Source organism: Ciconia boyciana, chromosome 5, assembly GCF_034638445.1.
Source record: "Ciconia boyciana chromosome 5, ASM3463844v1, whole genome shotgun sequence".
Lineage (NCBI taxonomy): Eukaryota > Metazoa > Chordata > Aves > Ciconiiformes > Ciconiidae > Ciconia > Ciconia boyciana.
The window spans coordinates 17660448-17678779 of NC_132938.1; the positions used below are offsets into that span (position 1 = coordinate 17660448).

General features: G+C 40.5%; 1 protein-coding gene across 13 annotated transcripts in view; it reads right to left on the reverse strand.

Annotated features, from left to right (window-relative positions):
* LDB2 (LIM domain binding 2) overlaps window positions 1-18332 on the reverse strand; it is a 222762-nt gene that overhangs the window by 11954 nt on the left and 192476 nt on the right. The gene's annotated exons all lie outside the window — the stretch shown is intronic.

The window sequence follows — 18332 nt, forward strand, 5'->3', positions numbered from 1 at the left end:
AAACTCTGAATTGAGAAAACTTTTGCTCACTCTTTGCTATCTTAAGTAGTTAAAAAAAATCAGATAAACTTCAACTCTGCTCTTCCAGACTACAGAGATTTCAGAAGAGTAGAAAATTTTCATGCTTGATTGCCAAAGCTGCAAAGATGAATTAATAAATAATAAAATGCCCATAGCGGGTTATCATTTCCATATAGCAAAATGTACACACAGTGATATTCTGACCTGCTGCACTCCACAATGAAGACTTCTCATAAATGAGGGTTGTAAATATGATATTTTGTCTTGCTATTGGATGCAAAATAGTTCAAATAATTTTGTTCCTTTCTTGTTATGAGGACTATACATTCTCTTCCCATCACATGAATGACATGACCAAGAAAAAAGAGAAGCATTTTATTTTCCTCGTCAGCTTGAATGCTCTATTATGTTGAAGCTGGAGATTTCCGAAAACATGGAATTTCAAGCAAACCTCTTCTTTAAATAGAGTCTTACATATTTTCTGCCTGTTCACTTAGTAATTAAAACCACTGTTCACTGCCTTTTGCTCCTCTTAGCACAGCAGATCTAGCATAAAGAACACAGTGAGCTGGTTTCTATTCCCTCCTGTTTATCACCACAGAATAATTTCCAGTCAGTTAAACCTTACACAAAGCCACAGAAGACTGCAGAATTGCACACATGTAATTGAGGGCTTACTCTCGCTTGCAGGATCCTTGTTTTTTGGTCATCCTACATGAGAAGAAAAAATCCAGGTTGACCCCTATGTTCCACCTGAAATTTGCAGGGCTGGCACATAGGAGGGAAAGGTTCCTTACTTGCTAACTGAGTACATTTGATAAAGAAATAGCTGACACAGAATAAACATGGAGCCTGCATGCCATTTTTAGTCACTTTTCAAAGCATAACTGCATTTAGAAGCAGGGGACGGTTTGGCTTTTTTTACCAACAGAAGTAAGGCAACGAGTTGGTCATTATTAGAAGTTAGAATGGCAACTGCAGAAAGGCGTAACTTAAGCCGAGTCTTGTTTTGAGTTATTTACTTAATTTTAGCAGGTCTTGCTTGGATTTACTTCAGCAGGCAATGTTTTCCTTCCATGCTTTAACAAATATATGACATGAGGCAAATTCTTCTCTCTGGGCTCCACAGCTGATCAATGTTTGCTCCATTCTCCCCATGTGCACCCCACTCTCATTCATATAAATGGAGGTGCCAAGCACGCAGGGAAAGTAGCTGAAAGGGAGCTGCCATGAGGACTAAAAGATTAATTCCGCATTTAAATATTATTGTGTATTGGCACTGCCTTTTGATGAGCCTTTCATTAGCAGCAGTTAAAACAGAGATAACATAAAGCAGCAGGGAGAATGAAGAGCTTCAGTATGAGGAATTCTTTTTTTCCAACTGCAGAAATTGAATCTGCAGTTGCCTCATTGACTTTTTTCTCACATAGACTTTGTACATATATTTTTGTAGATTAACATCTGCAAGGTAATCTAATAGACAGAGAGTTGCTATCAGATTGCACACTTTGGGCTCAGATTTTCCTCTGGTTCAATATTCAACCAAAAATTAAGAGCATCAGGTCCTAAAGTATGTGCAGGATCCAGTTTATGCTGTGAAAGAGGTGTTGTATTTTGAATTCTTATTCAATTTATTCTGAAACTGCAGGCACTTGCTCAGGTTTTGTGTGTGTTTGTGTGAGAGAAGTTCATTATCATAATCAACGCCATTGCTTTGGTTCTCAAAAGTCTGGGTTTCTGGCAGGGCTGCCTAAATTGTCTCATTATGAGCAGATAGTAACTAGCATGAAAAAGATAGCTGTGATAATACTTAACAAACTAGTTAGCCTGGGCAGAGCACTACACTCACATAGCTCAACTGCTGCTGGGACTAAAAGTATGTAAATATACATGTGGGGTTTTCCAAGATTTCCTTAGGGACACTTTATTCATGACACATTTACTCCTCCGTATATATTTATTGTTGGCAACAAAGAGAATGTTTCTTCTTTATCATCTGGCAAAGATGTTTCCTATTGTGCACTAACCGTAATGTGCACTGAGGAGAACTACGCAGTCCCTGCTGCCTGTAGATATCTTGACTGCTAATCCTGTCTATAATCTCTTTCACTTCACACACAAGATTAAAAATGGATATGGACCCAAAATGTAGCAATGCCCGACCGATCTCACATGCATGGGTTCAAAATGACAAACGCCGGGGCCCCTACACTGGGACATGGACAGTCTCATCTCCTGAATAGTTGGGAGCTGTATAGATTTGCATGAATTCCTCTTCTGGTTCTGAGACTGGGGAATTCTCAACCATTTTCTCCCTCTAAAGCCTGCAAATTGTAAGGTCAGCTTTGGATGCCTGAGTAATAGGAGAGCATTCCACTCTGTAGTGACAAGTCCATTTTAAATGCCTCTAGCGCATGTGAATTCGGCACAAATGTAAAACAAACTGGATTAACGATGATTGATATTAAATCTCACAGTCTTTTTCAGTGACCTTTGAGACCTGCTTGAAATCTAAAGTGACTCAAAACCAAATCCCTGAAAGAGGAAAACATCGTGGTCCAATTATCTTAAGTCTGAGGAACGTGCCACTGACAATCAGTAGTTTGGTTTTTGCAAAGAGCTAGACTAAAAATATGGGGACAAGATGCATTTAAGAGCTAGGTTGGCCAAAACCACCTGCCGTCTTTAACGGCTAGTAAGGAGGGTAACTGGCAGGCTGGTTTGACTGCATCATTTTACAAAGTGACTTCTTAAAACAAAGCTAACAAAATGTTTTACATACTCCTATGTTCATTGGCATATAGAAGAAGCTTGAGGCTTAGACTGCCTATTCCCCACAGATCCCCTAATCTCACTTGGTGAGATTCCTTTTCAAAACATCTATTTTAACATTTTTTTCAAGCACTGGATGATATTAAAATGTGCAAGTCTTTACTGTAGCACTATAATAATAATATGTGGAACACCAACAAAACCGATCTCTTCTACAAGCATTTTCTGCGCAGCTCAGAATCAGTCACCCAGGAAAATACCCTAAAGACTTAAAGACCTCAGGGCAGTGACGATGTATGATCACAGAAATAATTTCTACGTTTCTAGGGACCCAGAACCTTTAATGGCAATGCTTGACAAGACATAGTTAGACATTTCCAAACTCCACGTTTAGGCAACACAAAAGGTGGGACTCGTTTGCCCGCACATAGGTGTCTAGCGCCCGCTGAAATGCCCTAGGTTATCCTGGATCTGATCCATCTGATCTCTCTTGCTGTCCCAGAAGGACACAAGGCTCCATGTGGATGCTTCGGGCACTACAAGGTGCCTTAAGTGTGTGGGCAATTGAATGAAGCCCAAAGTTAAAATAAAAATTATGCTGCTTTTAACTTTTAAGACATATTTGGAAGAACGTGTATCATAATAGATTATATGCTTTCCCTCTGCAGTACTAAAACTTACTGAAAGAACTCCACATGATGCTTAGTAATCCAATATTATTAGAATTAGTTTCCAGTCATGTTTTCTTATTTGAACTCATCACAATGATGTCTGACCATTACTGCGGAACCATTGCTGTTTCACTGTGTCATAGCTGTGAGTTGGATCCATCACTAGAGACGGACACAGCGCTTACAGTGGGAGAAGTCATTGGCATGAAAAGTTTATCTTTGTGGGTGCCCAGCACACACTGGGACACATGCACGCATTTTGGTGTTGTATAGAGTGTCAGTGATTTTGCTAGAGTTCCATATGGATACTATGGAGAACTCATGAATTACAGAGCTTGGATCCAACTTGAGAAAATGGTAATGTTATACCCTGGGGCTCAGGGAAGTGAAAGCAGGGAACTTAATAAAGTACATGGTTTTTTGCGTTAGTAAAACACATCTGGAAGGATTTGATTTATTTTATTTTTTTAATAACTCTTTTTTAGAGGAGAAGACTAGCATTTATAGGTTTCAGAAAACAGTGTGTTTTAAGAAGGGAGTTATATGAGGAGATACTGGAGGCACTGCAGACAGGAGTTAGAGGGTTCTGAGAATATGGATCCACACATAATTTCCTGTAATACTTCAGTTATCAGCAGAACCAAAATCAGCCTTCATAGGTAAGCGGTCAGATTCAGCCCTGAGATCACTCCAGTAACACCAAGAATGGTTTTAGCCTTATGATTTTTGTTCTAACACCGGGTTTCTATTCTATTCTGAGAACAGACGTGCATTCTGATAGCAGTGAAGATTAGCAGAAAGACCAACGTGAAAGCTCTCTTTTACCTTACTTTTGCATACCATAAGCTTATGTATTCTATTGCTAATTTAATTAGCAATTACCCTCCTCAGTAAATCCTCTTGTTTCCATGAGAATTTTTACATTTCCAGTAGCGAAGGTTTGTTACGCTGCTGGTGAAGATGTTGCGGTCCTGCCAGTTCTGAGCTGCAGGTGGCAGAGCCAGCCCAGCTAACAGTCTTCCCCTGCTTACATGCTAGGAGCACAAAAGAACTGCAGCCTTTCAGTCTTTCAATGCCTTTTGCATTTTAAAGAGAATTCAGTAGGACTCGAGTCTTGCAATACTTAGGTGGTGAGACTGACATAACCACCAGCCAGTTTCTTTAAAGCAGGAAACATATCTGGTCATTAAGTGCCGGGCAGCCAAAAAGTCCCAAAGTCTACCAAAAGAAGCAAGTTTTGAGAACTGTATCTTCCCATGGTTACCAGTTTTGTCTGTATAAGCAAAAGTTTCACTAACCAAAATTAAAAAATGGAATTATCTAAAATTTTCATGTAGATGACACTTAAAAATGTTAACGTATAATGTAACATCAGTTTTTCTGAATGAAACCAGCAAGAAACCTGACAGCGATTAGAGTGTTCCCTGAAGTTTTACTGAAATTTAGTTTTAACTCTTTGATGCTTGAAACTTCTCCTGGTTGAATGCCTGTATTAATTGCTTGAAAAGTATAGGAACTGTTGCATTGTCAGAGCTCACAGAGATTTACAACCCTTCCTAAAAGTGACAAAAAACATTTGGATGGGAGTATTAGTCACTGTCTAATGTTCAGGTAGGACGTTGACAGCGAAGGTGTACCTGGAATACACTGTGCAGCCTTGAAGGGGTTTGGTGCTTTCTTTTAGAGTTCGTTTTTTATCCTCCGCAAAGATTTTGAGTTATTAACTAACAAATCTGAACACAATGACATTTCATTTCTGTGTTGAAATGCAGTCTTCCCTCACATGCCCTATATGTTCTCCAGAGAGAACGGCTCCAGTTAACGCTGCCAGTGAAATTCTGGCCCCAATGCATTTCCCTGGGCAAGGTCCCATTGACTGCAGTGGGGCAGGATTTCTGAAAAGATCTGACATGTCTCTGCACACTGTTTTATGGACATCCACAGATACATATTTTCAGACGTCCATGATATGTTACTGATACATCTGTGATGAGGAAGGGGACACATTATGGATATTTTTTCAGCCCCTGTGAAAGAACTATACCTGAAAGTCTGACTTCCAGGAGCGGTGTCAAAGCCCTGTACAAGTGCTCTGCACTCCCAGCAGTATGGCACAGAAACAGTAATGCTTTGATGCAGTCCTCAATACGGTTCATTCTTTGGTGTTAGAAATAGGGAAGGATTATAGCTGAGTTTAAATTTCTCTGCTCATGCTTGTTTTTCAAAATTAATGTAAGTATCATTCCTCTACAGAACAGAGGGAGGAATGAAAATTTCCTAGGAACATATTGCTGCTTCTTTCACTGGCCGGCTTGCAATTCACTACTGAAAATAGCTTGTGTTTTTTAAGAATCACATGTGAATACAGAACATTTTCATCTTAAAAGCCGCCTTTGTTTTCCATTAAAAACATGGAGATATAAATGAGAAATGTTTTGGGTTTTTTTATGAACCAAAAGAAATGAGGGCTTTTTTTTTTTTTACATACTTGTTTTTCTGGAGGGGATTGCTTTTGCTTTGTTCTAAGCTCTTGCACAGTTTGTCAAGTCAAATATAAGTCTCTTCCATCAGTGCATTTCAGTGGATCAACTATATCCATGCTCCTTCCCTGCATGATAGACTTGAAGCCAAAATAAGTGGTTTTGAGATTCCCGTTACTCAACATACTAGTCTGCTACCTGCTTTCACTTTTTGAAGAGTCACTGTACACTCCTGCTGAGATGTGGACACTAATAAGAAATGTTCATTGTACATCCCATGTAATGATATACATGGATAAATAAATGATCAATTTTGAAATTTTGCAGTACTTAGTGTAGCAAGCAGCAAATTCAGTAACCACTTCGATTTAAATTATTCAAAGTCCAGTCTGCACAAGCTCATTTATTTTAGTGAAACCTTAGATGATCTTTGGGACAGAATGAAAAGGCAGCTCTTAACCCCAATAGCTTAAGTAGTCCAATACCATAGAGTAATCCCTGACTTGTTTACTGTGACTACTGTTCTCTCCGTATTTCCAGTTCCTTCTGTGCCAAAGATTTTTAAATTGGCAGTGTATAAGCAGATTGAAGTCCTTGGTTTTGCTACATAGGTAGTGAACAATATGAGCTTTTGGTATCCAGAAGGAGGTGGGAAACTGCTTGGAAATATGGTATATGCACATTTACTGTATTTATTCCTAAATTAAATACATTTGCTTTGAACAGATAGTAATGAAAAGGTTTAAAAACTGTCACTGAAATTTCTTTCTTTAGCTTTTGACTTAAAATCTCATTGAGATGAATGTGATCGCACATCTCAAAGAAATTGTTTTAGACTAGTTCAGGGCTCAGCAAGACAGCGCTGCATCAGCTTGAACTTGGCTCATATTTTAAGCATGTCTCCAAAACCATATGGAGTGGATATTTTGTGTTAGCTTTAAAAAAATGCAGAAACTCATTCTGCAGCACAATACCATAGCAAGAGCAGATTCTGGGACAAACTCCATAACCTGAGATTTACTGGGTCTGGGATATACTTAATAGCTATCACTCTGCACTGGAGAAGGTTCCATGTTTTCTGACTACTCACCATGCTGACTCAAGAAATATTTATACTTGCAGTCACCTAAGAAGCTAGGAATTAGAATTTCCAGCTTAAAACTTGCAATATTAATGATCATTAGCAACTACAGCTTATTATTTATTATTTATACAATGCCAGAGATATACACGGATATTTTACAGACTACTGAGGCCCTTGTTCTGAAGAGATTCCTATCTCAACTAGATAAGAGGGAAAATACTAAGCCAGGAGTAATTTGGCAACAGTAAGGTATGCACATGAAAACAACAATTTCATGTAGCTATCTACAAGTCCCTTGAGGACTACTGATATATATTTAAATGGTTCTTATGTGTTGTCACTTGAAAATATGGCTGTTTTGCTATGCAGATTGCCTGCCGCACATTAAGCAAAATGTCATGCATTTCATTGATAATTTGGTTATTTAGGAAGCAATATAAGATCAATTCTGCCACAAGGCTCCTGGAATTCACTATTTCTTTCCTGTGTGTTGCCAGCCCCGCAAGATGCAGTGGGATGACATGCAACTACTGAAGCTCCATGCTGGATTTGCTAGTAAATACTTAGCACTCCGTAATGTTTATTCATCCTATGCTCTGCCCTGAATGCCAGTCTAGAACTCTCCAGTTTCTCACTAACACCCAGAGGTAGCAAATGATTTCTCAATAATGCAGTATTCAGCTGCTCAATTGCTCCCAAGCTACATAGCTCATCATGTTTTTACTCTGCTCTGTATCTGCAGCCATTTCAATTCCCAGCAACAGCGAGAATGGAAAGAAGCAGCATTCATTTCAGGTAAGGCTAAGCTTAAAAAAATGTGTTTTTCCAGGCAAATACTATGAGTGGGTAGGAAACAGAAACAGTTCTTAACACAGCACAGCTATCACCAGCGCTGGAGCTAATTCTCATTAGTGTGTTGGACCCCAATTTAATTTATTTCTCTCTCTCCTTCCCTCTTTTTTTTTTTTTTAACATATCAGCTAGCTAACAGCTTTCACCAGTGCCCTCTCCGCCATGCACTCTGGAGCAACGCAGGTGATTAGGGAAACTTTGCTAGCTCTCATGGCCATTAATTCTGCCCTTTCGTGTGGCAGCATCAGTGACAGCATCAAAACCGTGTGCCTGGTCAGCAAGGAATCCAACCTCCTTTACAATTCAAAAAGCTTCTCCCTCCTTCCCCACATCCCACCCGGGACTTCAGGTTCCTCACTCCCTGCAGTGTGCCCATACTAGCGAAAGGGGTCTGGGATCAACACTTCTGTAACCAGAAAAGCATTCCTGTAAATGTCCTTGTTCTTGCAGAACTGCTGCTGAAATGCTTTGTGGACAGCTGAGCACACTCTCCCCTGACAAGAACCTCTTTTGAGGGCCTCCTTAGCTTTCATATTGCACCAAACTAAGTAATTCTTACGCTGGACATGAGCAGTCTTAGTGACATCTTCAGTTTATATGTAATGAATGGTGTGAAGCACCTTCGAGATGCCGTGTAATGAATGCTGAACGGGACAGATGTGCTCTCCTTTCCCTGTCTGAGAGGAAGCACTCATGCTGGAGTTGCATTTGTGGAGACGAGTTTGACATCTGCCTTATTTAGTTATCACTTTGGCAGTACTCTCATCATTACAGCATGTGCTGGAATTAATTCTGTTTCACAGTACTCTTAGGCATTAAAAAAATGTTTTAGGCCTCCCAGTCATTGCTGTAACTATTTGATAACCCTCTCCCCTCAGACTTTTTGAAAAAGTAGCTCTTTTTACTTTCCCTGTGATTTTGCTTACTCTTTCTATTTAGATCTATAGTTTATGGGTTTAGAAAGGAGCTCTATTGTTTGTATTTTTGCTTCTCTCTTTGAAGTTTTAATACTGTTTTTTAATAGATTTACATTTTTGGACTCTTTGCAAGAACTTTGCAGCTTTAAATTATTCACCCTTCCTCTCATTACCCAGCCATTAAAAGAATGTTCTTTCAGTAAACGCTCTTTTTCCTATTCACCCTTTGTACAATGGGGAGATGTTTTGAAAAACCCTTCCTTCAACAGCATCACACAAGTCTTATGAGCTTTTAATATTGTTTGCAGCAGCTGGGCTTATGTCTCTTCCTACATCAAAGTGAACAGTGAAGGTTATCTGGTTCCTTTCCTTTTCCCGTGATGACAAATCAGGCAAAGTAAGGGCAGTTGGTTTCAATAACGCAAGCAGATATTCCTGGAATCCCAATGGCAGAGGCAAACTGCATCCAGTTGCTGTATGTATTTCCAGCTAATGAAAGTGAAAGGGCTTGCAGGAGAAGTCTCATCTTCCTCCTGATGGGCTTAGTTCTGAAGGCCGTGAAAACCCAGAATCTGAATAATTCACCATCTAACTCTTCCTTATGGATGTCCTGGTGCAATCTGGCCTCATCCAAAGTATATAGATTGTTTGGTGTTTTCTGCAATGAGGTTGACCTGCTTGAGCCTTCTCCTTGAGCAGAGATCCTAACTGCAGAAAAGGATCAATACATCAGATCACAAGCCTGTATCAGAACAAAAAGTCTTGTACAGCCCATCATATCGTGTGATTCTTCTCTCACAACTATCTGTATATTCAATGATCAATAGGCAAGATTTGTGTCTTACACATCTCAGATCAGAATTAAGCTCTTAAATGATTTTAAGAGAGACCATAAAATTTATCTTTCTAATTTAATTTAACATTAGTGTTAAATTATATTGCGAAGTGCATCATGTTGACTGCTTGATATGATCCTTTATACTGCACTTGGTATTGCGCTGAGTATCAATTTCAGAGAGCTTGTCAGGACAAAATTAAATTTTAATGTAAATCGGAACAGATTCATTGATTTCAGCTTACACTGGATTTGGATGGAGTTCCACCATTATGTGGGGGTTAAGGCTGGTCTGTAGTAATTAAGAGGAGAAACTAAGCGCTTTGGACCAAATATTTTTTACTTGAGCCTTGTCCTGTGAACTAATCTGTCCTTTTTTACATCCAGTTATAGGTTATGAATCGACACAGAAACCCAATAGCTGTTGTTTTACCTCACTGTGTTCGGTGGCCTGGTGCAAAGCACATGACATTTGAAAGCTTTCTTAATTTCATTTTCTCTAGATAGTTCAAAAATCATACAGCTTACAATTTATTCTCATTTCATTATTATTGCCTCTGCTCCTAACACAATCACCAATTTTATTTCTTACACAGTACCGAGTTAAGAACAAAACAAGGGTGACTTCGGAGACTGTTGAGCAGTTCAAAAGAGGTTCATTCCTCTCTTACTCTTTGCCAAGTGCAGATATTTAATAATCAGAATTCCTTAATAATCCACCATCACAGCCAGTCCAAACAGTATCTTTAGGAAACAGCATCGGAAAGGTCTATTTCCCTGTTTGCCGTCTCCCATCACTATCACGTGTGATGTTGCTGCATGACATTTCCTTCCTCTCTATTTCTCCAAAGGCAAACAAGCTACTATTCAGCAGTTCTGAGTCAAATCCTAACACCTGATATTTCTGATATGCAAACTGTTAGCTTTTTCTATTTGTGCAACAACGAGACCTTATCGGTTTTGCCGCTTTTCATTTTGACTGTGAAATGCATCCACTATCACTCTTCACCTGTGTCCCTGGCAGCTCCCTTAGGTTCAGATGGAATCCGGTATGTTGTTTGTCTTGTTCAAACTACTGCTGATCCAAAACAAATCACAGCATTATAAAAAAGATCAAGAGTGTAGGGACTGCATTTGTATGCTGACAATTTTTACTGTGCAGCTGTATTACAACTTGGAAATAAGTTTAGGAATGTTTTCATGGTGAAGTGGTCTGGAGACAGCAAATGCTGCCTGAAAGATACTGAAAGCAGAACAATAGGAGAGGCTATGACTGGCCAAAATATAAGTCTAAAAATTTAGTGGTGCGGTTGAAGTTTTAGTTTAGTGTATAGTTTTTTGAGGATGCTTCAAAATATCTGCCACAGATGAAGTCACTCTTTATATATGGAAAAACAAAGCGTCACCTTCACCTTCGATTTTACAAATTCCCTTTTGTACATTGCACTATTTTCAGGTTTCCTTGTACAAGAAATCAGCTTTCCTTCATATAATAGATACACATGAAGATTCATACATACTGAGGTAATACCAAAACTATGATTCATCCTTCAGACTAACGTGTACATAGCAACTTTAATCTTATTTACAACCATGCAAAAAGAAAGCTTTTTCCAGAGTGTAAGCAGCTAGCTCTTCTGTGTCATGAATCTCTTCCCCCATCCATATAAAATCCTCTTGTTTCTATACAGCAGCTCAAGCACAAATGCAGTGTTTTTCACATAACCAGTTCTATTTTTAGCCTGAATTGTAGGAAGTCTGCAGCATTAATAAATGGAAGAGAAGTACAGAACTACACTGCATGGTAATGTGCCAATGCAAAAGCTAGCTTGGCCTTTAGCCAGTGAACTGTGGTTAGATGTTAGAGCAATGAAAGTGGAAACACCACTTATAATGGAATGATTAATAAGCTGACAAACTTCCATGCATTTATTTCATACTTTTTGAATGCCAACCTTATTAATACCAACATATTTTCTATTCTATTAGTGACATCTCTCAGCCTGAAGCATATATATATATATGTATTTTTATATATGCAATTGAGGTTTGCTTAATTCTGTGTTCAAATAGAAAGGAACAATACAAGAAGCAGATGATACTTTGCATTGCATAGCTTGACATAGGAAAAAAGGAATAAGGAAGGAGCTTTTCTTTATAAGCTAATAAAGCTACTCCATTAGACACTAAACCCATTGTTTCATGATTTTCTCTCCTATTGACTCTGCAATTCCCTTGTTTGGTACCAAAATTATGAAAGCAAAAATCCTCCAGAGCCGTTACACAGAGGACAAAAGTTCACAGTTCTTACAGGGACACAATGTCTTCTGTAATCCCTCTACTTCTCACCCAATCCACAAAACTTGTCCCAGCACTGTTACGCTGTGGACAGATGGATGTTTATATAAAAGACCTTGTGCCTCAATAAAATTCCATTTTGGGGTTATATAAAAACAGCAATTACTAGAAAATGGAACTTTTTAATTAAACGTATTCGAAGAAAGTAGGGATTAATGACTTTAAAGTAGAGAGTATTTAATGCTTGCAGTCATAGATCATCCACTAGTGAAGCTGTATTATCACCATCAGGAAATGATGCTTTTAAGTATTGATAGTGTGTGCATCAATAATGCTTAAACTGTTTTCATAACAATATAATTAGTAACACGACTAAGGTATACTATACCTATTATTAAAATAATGTTTTAATGAACTTAATTCACAGCAACATCCTCAAAATAAATAAGGATACACTTCAGGTCAGGCTAGTTGTCCCTTGGCCCACTGAACTGCGGATAAGCTACATTTTGAATCTTTTTAGTAATGCTGATGTAGTAGGGTACAGTTCCTGATAATTGCCCCAGAAAAATGTAATAACTGCCCATCTCATTCTCTGATTTGTAGGTAGGAAGGAAATTATTACTTTGCACTTCAATTAAATACAGGCAATAAAACACGGGCAAAATTATTTACTGGTTCTGAAATTGTGCCTGCACAGATGAGAGCCTGGGTTGTCCTCATCTTAAAAATCAAGCTCTAAGTCTGTACTTCACATGGATCAGATACTATATGGTGAGTACAGAAACCCATGCACAAGAGTGAAAAGAGAAAAAAAACAAAACACCAACATTAGGTTTGTTTTTCTGTTAAGAATTCTATTCAGGTACAGCAAAATCAATACTTTTCCTCTGACTGTACACAGTGTACTCGAGCTGTTCTATCAGGATCTATACAAAAAACAGAGATGGGATTTAAGGTGGGTGGATCTGATGGTCAGGTGGAGATATAACACACCAGCAACACGCAGCCCCTGCTTCCCAGAACGACTGCGTCTGGCAGGGCTGTGGGGGCACTGCGTGCGGCGATGGCACCGCCTTACACCACCCGCTCACACAAGTGCTCGGCGGTCTGTCGGTGCTGCGGAGGTAGTCCCCGGGGAAACACATCTAATGTCCCCCCTGAGAGGGAAAGTGCTACGACATGGTGGCCGTGGCCAGATGGGAACAGTCCAGCCCCTTCCCACCCGCCGCAGTGCAGGATAGCATAGACAGAAGGATGGAGAAGTACCAACCAAAACGACAGTCACTACACACTTAGAAAAATCAGACTGCCAGTCTGCCTGGTATCTTAGTAAATTAGATACCGGATCATTCAACTGCCTTATAACACATGATGCTGTACCTCAACTTGACCTCCCCTGCACTAATCTTCTGTGACGTGAAATGACTAAGATCTGTGCTCCCTCTTTCCCCCTGTATGTAAAGAAGTGAGATAAATAGCAAATAGGAAAAAACCAATCTTCTTAACCCTTTTCCTGCTGCTCTTTTTCCCTCCCCAGTCTTTTACAAGCCCATCCTGCAGTAGCTCCTGAGATACACCAGCATCATCACACGCTACTTGGTGTGGCTGCTCTCTGGTCTTGTACTGGGTTTGTGTGGCAAGGTTTTGGTAGCAGGGGTGCTACAGGGGTGGCTTCTGTGAGAAGCTGCTAGAAGCTTCCTCTATGTCCAATAGAGCCAATGCCAGCTGGCTCCAAGATGGACCCGCCGCTGGCCAAGGCTGAGCCCATCAGCGGTAGTGGTAGCACCTCTGGGATAGCATATCTAAGAAGGGGGGGAAAAAAAACCTGTGCAACTGCAGCTGGAGAGAGGAGTGAGAACATGTGAGAGAAACAACTCTGCAGACACCAAGGTCAGTGAAGAAGGAGGGGCAGGAGGTGCTCCAGGCACCGGAGCAGAGATTCCCCTGCAGCCCATGGTGAAGACCATGGTGAGGCAGGCTGTGCCCCTGCAGCCCATGGAGGCCCACGGTGGAGCAGATATCCACTGCAGCCCATGGAGGACCCCACGCCGGAGCAGGTGGATGTGCCCGAAGGAGGCTGTGACCCCGTGGGAAGCCCACGCTGGAGAAGGCTCCTGGCAGGACCTGTGGACCCGTGGAAAGAGGAGCCCACGCTGGAGCAGGTCTGCTGGCAGGACTTGTGACCCCATGGGGGACCCACGCTGGAGCAGCTTGTTCATGAAGAACTGCAGCCCATGGGAAGGACCCACATTGGAGCAGTTCGTGGAGGACTGTCTCCTGTGGGAGGAACCCCACGCTGGAGCAAGAGAAGAGAGTGAGGAGGAAGGAGCGGCAGAGACAAGGTGTGATGAACTGACCGCAACCCCCATTCCCCGTCCCCCTGTGCTGCTGTAGGGGGAGGAGGTAGAGAAAATCAGGAGTGAAGTTAAGCCCGGGAAGAAGGGAGGGGTGGGGGGAAAGTGTTTCAAGATTTGGTTTTATTTCTCATTATCCTACTCTGATTTGATTGTTAATAAATTAAACTAATTTCCCCAAGTCGAGTCTGTTTTGACCGTGATGGTAATTGCTGAGTGATCTCTCCCTGTCCTTACCTCGACCCACGAGCCTTTCGTTATATTTTCTCTCCCCTGTCCAGCTGAGGAGGGGAGTGACAGAGCAGCTTTGGTGGGCATCTGGCATCCAGCCAGGGTCAACCCACCACAGGTCTCAGTGTGTGTCTTGATACATCTGTGTTGAATTTCTGGGTTAGTTGTACAGGTGAAATGGAAAAAGGAGAGAGCATTAACACAGAATTGTTTCACAAAAAGAAACCTTTCAATGGTTGTCAAATTACTTAATCCACAGACTACTTAGATGAATAACTGAGCTGCCAGCTGAAAAGGAAATGTATTTTCTGGGAAGTCTTTCAAATGCATCCATTCATTTGAAGTTCTCAATAATAGCAATATTGAAAAAGGTCTTCTGTGCGTGTATCGGTGCTACCAACTGCACTGCAGCACTGCTCTCAATGCCGTTAACTGTGCGACTAAGATTGTGCTTCAGCAGCACAGCAGCCCTGGCGTTAAAGCTCCTGGGTACCAGCGATGCAGAGAGCTGTGCTTGTAGAAATTAATTTGACCAGTTCAAATTTTTTCAAAAATATTTGACAGATTACTTTTGTGTCAGCACGCTTCATGCCACACAAGGAGTCATCTGCCAGTTCCATTCCAGCATCAGCACAAAGAACAAAGTCAGTCTAAATTCCACAACGGATGCTCTGTTAATATAACAGAAATGTAATTTTGCTCCCATCTGATCCAGGCTAAGTTTATATGGCTTGGTGATCCAGCGTACAAGGATTCAGTACTAATGGGTATGGAACGACAGACTTATGGGTACATTTATGCTCCCAAATAAAATGGGTGAGGCCCATTCTCCAGCCTTAGGGCGTGTGACAGAGCAGCGCTTGTGTGCACACAGCTAAATTCTGCCTGCTGCCAGCCGAGGGTGGCCCCAACTGCTCTTCTTACTGGAAACCATCCCTCGCCCAGGCTGCTCTGAGAATGGTATGAAGACACGGTCTGGGAGAGAGCAAGGTGGCAGGGGATAAATTGTCTGAGAAAAAGTGCCAACAGCTCACCTGGGTGGATATTTATATGCCAGCTCTCGACTCAGCGCTGTAGCTCTGTTTGGTTTACTAGTGGAAATGCAGCCAGAGGGGCTTATGCCAAGAACATTGTGTATTAGTCAAGATACAGGTCTGGTGACTGGGATGTCCTCTTTGTTTTCCATGGTGAAGAGGAACTGGACTAATTGGACAGACCTCTGTTTCTGGATCAGGAAGCTGAAATCTGTGATTGCTTGCAGATAGCACTGTCCATACTTTACTGATGCATGTAGAGGGTATGCAGTGGTCCTGGCACTGCTGGGGACAGTGCAGCTGTTATGTCCAGAGTGGCCGCAATGTCCCCGGAAGCTCACAAGATGCGGTGTCTGTCTCTGGAAACTCTGACCACAACAACAATTACGATTTGGCTTTTTATACTTCATTTATAAAAAAATATTTACAATTTACATCTTCTTATGTGAGCAAGGCAATGTGAATTTTACTTCTGGCACATGGTTTAGGTAATTTTGCGTATGCTAACACATAAATTTTCTTCATGCAGTTCAGTGCTTTTAGAGAGCAAGGACAGATTTTGAACTTTTCTTCTAGTGTGATCACAGTAATGTATCCTCTGTCTTCAAAACAGCTTTTTAATGTGTTCCAGCCAGGACTGAAAATATCACACAAGTCACAGAACAATCGTCAAATTCTCGTTATCACCACTAGTGTCAGGAGAAGTCAGTCTTATGGGGAAGGAGTTACTGAGACCTTAAGATTCCTGTGGTGTTTTCTTTTTTTTTTTTTCCCGGAGAAAATAGGCTCTTGGTAGAGCATGCGGCATCCAGAAAGACCTTCCAATGGTTCCCTGAACTATTCTATGTCCCATCTATATAATAAGGAAACTAATAATTCCATAATTCAAATGGGTACTGTGAGGATACTTTCTGCTCTTGCCAAACACCAGTTATGTCTCAGTGAAATGGAAGCCACTGGGCTCAATTTGGCAGTAATTCAGTAAAATGTAACGGCCTATGATATACACAAAGTCAGACTGGATTCTCTGCTGATGCCTTATGTCCTTTAACACCATCTATCTATGAATCAATGATGCTTTTATCTGTAATTTTGAGGTGTTCCGATACTATAAGAACTGAAAATTAAACTACCTAAACAGTTACTACTTTTTACTGTATTTGTTTAAGGGACCCTTTTAATTTTTACAGTTACATTCCAAAATACCGTCCTATTCAACACCAAAGGAAAGGACATAGGAAATTCTTTCCCTCTTTTTTTCCTGCAGCTAAACCAGAATTTTTCAAGTCTTTAAAGATGGGACAGTATTTGCAGCTCTTGTGTGTCATCTCACAGAGGAAGCCATTTATCAACAAGTTAAACTTCTGTGCAAATGCCTTCTGACTTCCACAGCCATTATCTTTTGTGGCACAGATTGTTAAGTGTAATTATTACCAATTAAATAAGTAACAATTCAATTACATTTCTTATACAAATTTATATTACAAGGGAAAAACTGTAACTTCCAATATTTAAGCAGTCTTGATGAAGAGAAATAAACATCTTCTCAGTGGCTGAAATGGGTTGGTATATGCTGCTACACCATATGACTCTTCAGAGATGCACCAGCACTTCCCAGACTACAGGAATACTGGGATCTTTTTTTCCTGTATTACTGTTCCTACGCTTGACAACACCGAAGTCCAATATCACCTCTTGACTAATACACATATTTCACAATAGTATCTGAACAACCTAGTTTCTCAGCCTTCAATCATATTTTACAGGAAAGCATCCTCAGCAACACTATTGATCCAAAGATCAGCTGAAAGGATCCAAATGCCTATCACCCGCTCTGATCAACACAACACATTCTGAGTAAACAGCTGCATTGTCTAAACCATCTAACACAGTCAGTCTGTGGCCATATCCTGGTGACTGTGTCCAAGCCCAGACTTTACACGTACTCACTCACAGCATCCAAGCATGTTTGAAAAACCTGTGCTTCGTATTCTCTGCATAATAATTTCCACACTTGTGTTTCCTATAGTGAAATAGCAATTCCTATCTGAGTCTGAACTAGACTCCAGAGTAGATAATATTAAGCTCCACAACCTTCCCCGCTCCTAAAAATGGTAAATGAAAAAACCAAATCTCTGAGGTCTATGAAATGACATCATTCTTCCTTCCCTCTCCTGGCTGCAGACTTGTAAGCACCCAGGTTTTTGTTTTGATAGCTTTCTGAAACGATTTTCTTTCTCCAAATGTATTTCAACATACGGTCCCATGCGTCTACTATCCTTTCCCCTTCTGATACTTGGTTCAGCAGATGGTGCAAATGAACTGGCATATACAGTATTTGCTTAATCCTATGCTCCTTTGAATTGCTGTTTTGAGACTAATGCAGCTACTTTATTATTGTGAATTGTCTGCATTATGTCCTTGCCTATGTTGTTTGATTTATCTTGTTCTTCCCAAGTGGGTTCATTCTGGGAGCTGATGCTGAAGAATCGAACAGCTTGGACAGCCCTTTAGTTAGCTCCACCGAAAGGTGGAAACTCTTGCTAAGAAATTTTCTGAAGTCTAAGAGATGACACAAGGTATAAAGCACAGCCAGAGCCAGAGATTTCCAGTCATTACAAATATTCTGAGATTGAATGGGAAAAGTATGAGATCATTATGGCATGAGTCAATTGATCAAGACATGAGGATAAATTAGTCTGCAGACATCACTGACCAGCAAAGCTTTAGCAGAAATATGCTCTTTCAGACCCCTTGTTTTTAAGCTTTTAACTAGTTTT